The 6,000-nt window shown below is 43.1% G+C and overlaps 1 protein-coding gene across 1 annotated transcript in view; it reads right to left on the reverse strand.

Annotated features, from left to right (window-relative positions):
* Nucleotides 1–6,000, reverse strand: part of ELMO1 (engulfment and cell motility 1) — a 472,781-nt gene that overhangs the window by 311,849 nt on the left and 154,932 nt on the right. The gene's annotated exons all lie outside the window — the stretch shown is intronic.

Here is a 6,000-nt window from a genome sequence, read left to right on the forward strand (position 1 = left end):
AAATGTAGTTTCTTTATAATTAGGACAACAGTTTTTTTCAATCTAAATTTACTCTATTCAACGCACTCTTCCATCACCCTTAAACAAAAATATATTATCCTACTCCAGATCTTATGCAGAGCGCACCTGGTACTGATTTCTGTTTCCTCTGCTCCTTTCCCTACCTTTTTTCTTTTGCTTTTTCTCAGTTTTATATCCATAATATCTGTATTTCCAAAGAACATGGAAATGATTTCCTCCTAAACTATATGATGCTATCACACATACATCATCTTATTCACTCAACTGAATCACATATTAAAAATATCCTGCCCATCAATGTTTAGCTCTCTGATGAGAAATAATGTGAAATCTGACAGGAACAGAAAAATAAAGAGCTAAAGGGATTTTTTTTAAATTAAATTGTCCAGAAGCCATGTAAATCTGTTTTGCATAGTTAAGCAAGTACTTTAAAATATATTAATCCCACATTTTCAGACAATGCTCCCAGAATAACAATTACCTGGATACAATGTCCAAAAGCTTCAGCGAATAGCTAACCAATCTTTCTGCTATTGATAGAGCCTTCCCTGCTGTACTCAGAGGCTTGTAAAATTCAATTTCCTACAACACACTTATGTGCACTGACTGAAGCGTGAATCTGAAGCAGTAGACCATTAGGAAACTGAATTAGTGGTAAGGCCTGGCACAGTCACTCTCTTTGATATTATATTTGCACTAGGGAAAGTTGAATTTGTTCTGTCTGACAATTTTTTTGCTATGTAATAATTATTCTACACCTGCAAGGACAATGGCTTTTCAGCAAGTGCTGTGAATATCCAGGATTGTATGTATAAGTGAACATTTTTAAACCAGGAGAGATCGGAAATAATAAAAACCAATATGTACTTTATAAATAAGCCTCTATTCAGTAATTTCAGAATGCTTGATAAACATTAATAAATTAAACCTCTCAACATCCCCGACCCCGCAGATGAGTAAATGAAGGCACACAGAGGTTAAGTGATAGGTTCCAGAGTGGTAGCCGTGTTAGTCTGTATCAACAAAAACAACGAGGAATCCTTGTGGCACCTTAGAAACTAACAAATTTATTTGGGCATAAGCTTTCAGGGGCTAAAACCCACTTCATTAGATGCATGGAGTGGCTAAATAGACCTCCAGTGGATCCATTACACAGCATTGATCCACGATAAGTGTAGACATACCCTTAGCTACAGTGCTTAGGGGTGTGCAAAACTCACACCCCTAGGTACTGCAGTTATGACAACCTAAACCCCTGGCACAGACTGGCTAAGTTGACAGAAGCATTCTTCTGTTGACCTAGCTACCGTTGCTTGGGGAAGTGGAGTTACTACAGTGATGGAAATACCCCTGCTGTCACTGTAATATGCATATGCACTACAGAGTTAGAGCAGCACACATTTGCAACCGTGGCTATGCTACAGTAACTCCTATAATGTAAATAAGCCCTCAGTCTCCGTGACTGTTACATCTGGGAAGGATGACTAGCTGCCAGCATGGAAGTTTTGCAAAACATTAGTATTTCTCAGAACAAATTTAACCTCCATGAGTTGTTACCCACTCGAGAATGGACATTTTGGAGGGTCTTCAAAAGTACTACGTCAGCTCAGCTGAAGTCACTTTGAAAATGATTTCAAGGACATCATTAAGCATGTTATTGAAACAAACAACCCTCAAAATCTATTTAGAAGACCTTCACTATTGCTGTGCAAAGAAAGACACAGACTAGGATGTTAGGATCCCATCTACATAGATATAACCAACACATTTGACAAGGATCATTAAAGGCAGTTACAAGACAGGACCGTTGGTTGTGTGAATGGGGCTAGATGTCATAACTGTGCTTTAGTAAGAGTGGAGGTCTAGGCTAATAGTCCATCTACACCGCAAAACTACTATGTTGGGGGATCACGTGGTAACTTGATAATGTCCTGACCATGTTTTTTTATAACAGTTTGGTCTTGCTTGTGTGGATAGGACCAAAAACAGTTACAGAAATTTGCTGCAGTCTCATAAAGGTCAAGTTTTGCCATTGACTACACTGGGGTCAAGATTTCACCCACGGCTGTAAGAGTTCTATAACATGGTTGCAATATAGTTTGGTCCTTTCTACACAGGCTAGCCAAATGATGTAACCTAGCTATGATATAATAGTACTTAAACTCAGTTTTGCCTCTGTAGATGGGAACTTACTCATGTCCTTGACTACATTTGTCTACACCAATGTTAATGCTATACCAGCAGTAGTGTCAGGGCCGGCTCCAGGCACCAGCTTAGCAAGTAGGTTCTTGGGGCGGCCGCTCCGGAGAGGGGTGGCACGTCCAGGTATTCGGCGGCAATTCAGTGGAGGGTCCCTCATTCCCACTAGGAGCGAAGGACCTCCCGCTGAATTGCCGCAGATCTCGATCGTGACTTCTTTTTTTATTATTTTTTTGGGCTACTTGGGGTGGCAAAACAACTGGAGCTGGCCCGGAGTAGTGCAACAGCAAAACATTTCCTGAAAAATGAATGTGGACAAGGCTTAATAGGCCAAAAGTCAAAATTTCTAGGCAGTGGTGCCTATGGTATGTAAAGCAACCCCCTGGAAGTCTGTGCATCCAGAAACCTGTATTCTTTCTGCCATCTGACGAGAGAAGAACTGGTACAGGCAGATAAGATCTTGATTAGAAAATAAAGAAATATTCTTAGCAAAAATATTGGTAATTGTCTCATGTGGCATCTGTCCAAATGTAATGTTGGCTATTGGCATTACGTGCCACATGGATGAAAATATTGCTGCACTGAATAACATGTAGTCCTCAAAAATCTCCTAGTTCTTGTTGCCATAGTGCTCATATGTGCTCTTACAGAATGCACGGGTCTTGCTGAACAATGCATTAAAATGACACCCAGATGATGCATGCTGATTGGTTACCAGGGTGTTCTTTTAATGATTTATAATTCATCAGTGGATGGACAGTAGAGAGCATTGCTCATTAAAGAACGGTAAAGCTGGCTGCCACATGTCTGTTCTTATTAAAATATGATCCATGTAGGAATAAAAAATAAAACTCTTTTGAGAAATATGAAGAGGGGAATTAGCCAGAACACTGCTGTTCCGGTAAAGTAAGGGTTGTATTAGAAGCTCTCCAGTTTAGAAGAGGCGGAAGCAGAGGAGGAGAACAGGAAGCTTGTAAAATGCACTCTGTCAAAGCTGGAGTATTTCAAAAGGCCCTCAAGAAGTCTAAACTATCCGTCTAGTCTTGTGGAAAGGACAGCCAGGATAGGTAGGCTGCACTGTCTGAACTGCAGTCCTTAAAAGCAGAGACTGCTTGACAGAACTGTCAGCTTTAAAAGAAAAAAGAAATGATCTAAATCCAAGATGGGAATTTGCATAGAAAACCCATCAACCCTTTGGTTAGGAACTCCTACAAAGGGTTCCGCTGACTGCTATGGAAAAACTAGCCACTGTACACTGCCTAAGTATTCCTTCTGGCAGAGGAGAATACTTCATACCCTGTATCTTTAAACTTTCCAAACAATTAACACACAAACTTAGGCCCTGTCTACCCTGGCAAGTTTCTGCACAGTAAAACAGCTTTCTGTGGTGTCACTCCCGAGGTGGACACACTGCCAAGCCCCTTAGTGTGCAGAAACGGCGTAGTTGCAGCGCTGTAAAAAAAATCCACCCGACGAGAGGCGTACAGCTTTCTCCACCAGGGGTACAGCACTGTGGTGTCAATGTAGACACCATGGTCAAATAGCACTGTGATTGGCATCTGGGAGGTGTCGCACAACGCCTGTTCTTGCCTCTCTGGTCATCGGTTTGAACTCTATGGCCCTGCCCTGAGGCGACCAATCATCATCCCCACCCCGTAAATTCCTTTGGAATTTTGAAAGTCTCCTCCCTGTTTGCTCAGTGATGCGTTCAGTGGTCTCAGTACATCTTTCCAAGTGGGCATGCCTACTTCACACACCAGGTGAGCTACTAGACCTCATCGGCATATGGGGAAAGGAGGCTGTCCAGTCCCAGCTGCGCTCTAGCCGTAGGAATTATAGTACCTACAGACAGATTTCACGATGCAAGACAGAAAGGGGCCATGACCGGGACACACTGCAGTGCAAGGTCAAAGTGAAGGAGCTATAGAACACCTACCACAAGGTGCAAGAGGCAAACTGCCGCTCCGGTAGTGCACCCACCAGCTGCCGGTTCTACAAAGAGCTGGACGCAATACTTAGTGGCGACCCCCACCTCCACTGCTAAGACCACTGCAGATACTCTCGTATGCCAGTCAAGAGTGGACCAAGCCAGAAGGAGGAAATCTTGGATGAGGATGTGAAGGGGGACCCAGAGGCAGAGGATGACTACCCGGGAGGAGGCTAGCCAGCCACAGCTGTCGGAGCTTGGCGAAGCGCAAACAGGAAAGGAGGCTCCTAGTAAGTGGATTTGATTTTGTGACTCACTGAAGCAAGTTGTTGGGGGCAGAAGGGTTGCAGAAAGCAGCCTTGTCTCTGTATGATGCATGTACCACCACATGCCTAGTTTGAGCGGCGGAACAGGCTGTTGATTGACTCCCTCACTTCACAGGAATCTGCTTCAGAGATCTCCAGGAAACTCTACTAGAGATACTGGGCCATCCACTGTTGCAGGTTCTTTGGCAGAGCTGTTTTGTTTCTTGCCCCATTAATGGTAACTTTTCCATGCCACTATGCCACCATGGTTGGAGGTGGGAAGAGGGGAAACCATTGTTGCACACAGGCGAGCCACATAGAGCCAGGGCGGAATCCGCAGTCTTGGAGAAGACCCTTCCTTGATTCCCTGCTTACCCTCAGCAGTGAGACTCCCCCTCCATCTTCTCACAACTCTTAGCAGTAGAAGAGGAAAAATTGCTCTGTGAAATGGCTGCCCAGAGTGCACCGCTCCCAATACCATTGCAAGTGCTGCAAGTGTGAACACTCTATTGCGCAGGCAGCTGACAGTGTGAACACACAACAGCAGTTTCCCTTCAGCACTCTCTGAATGGCGCTGTAACTCCTGACGCTGTAACACTGCCAGTGTAGACATACCCTTAAGGAAGAGGAAGAGCTTCAGCCTGGGAAGGAGGTTGCAGAAATTCTGAATCCAGACACACACTCTCAAACATTAATGCACTCTGGGTGAAATCCTGACCCTACCGGCTTTGATAGCAAAACTCTCATTGATTAAGCTCTTCAGGGCAGGGACTCTTTTTGTTCTTTACAATGCCTAGCACAATGCGGTCCTGGTCCACGACTGGGACTCCTAGACATTAAAGTAATACAAATAATAATAATGGCAAAAATCCCATTGACTTCAATAGGGCCAGGATTTTATGCTTTGTCTTTTACGACATAACTTAAGAAACATATCATGAAATACAAGGTAGTGTACATATTTCAGCTTGCCATGCAGATACGTTAATCATATCATTCCCATTGGTGTAAACAAAATCAGAATGTCTAATCCCCCTAGAATAAGAATGTGCACAGACCATTAAGAATTAATCTAGAGTATTTTACACCAATCAAACCAAGGAAATTCAGTGTTTAGGCTGCAACTTCATCCATACACAACCCCTCATACTCCAGAAAACACGTGGATGATTGGACATGCTATATAATCTGCATTATATGCAAACTAAGTCCAACAAACCACGTAAGACCAATCAGCATTCTACTTCAACTAAGCAATGAAATTCAATTGAAGGCTGCATGGGCAAATGGTTACGATTTTTATAATAATACTTAGCAATTAGAACTTATATATGCAAAGCCCTGTACAAACATAATCCACAAAAGAGCTCTGTGAATGATCAGTGATAGTCATTTAAAGATAATAAACCTGTGAGAAGAGAATGACAGACAGCTGCAGCGGCACAGGAGCCAGCGAACAGAGCTGCTAACAGGGGAGTTTCAGTGGGAGTTCTGTTGGAGGAGCAGGTTTTTGTAGTTTGTGGATTGTATTGTGGAGTTTGTGTGTGA

Source organism: Chelonoidis abingdonii, chromosome 2 (assembly GCF_003597395.2).
Source record: "Chelonoidis abingdonii isolate Lonesome George chromosome 2, CheloAbing_2.0, whole genome shotgun sequence".
Lineage (NCBI taxonomy): Eukaryota > Metazoa > Chordata > Testudines > Testudinidae > Chelonoidis > Chelonoidis abingdonii.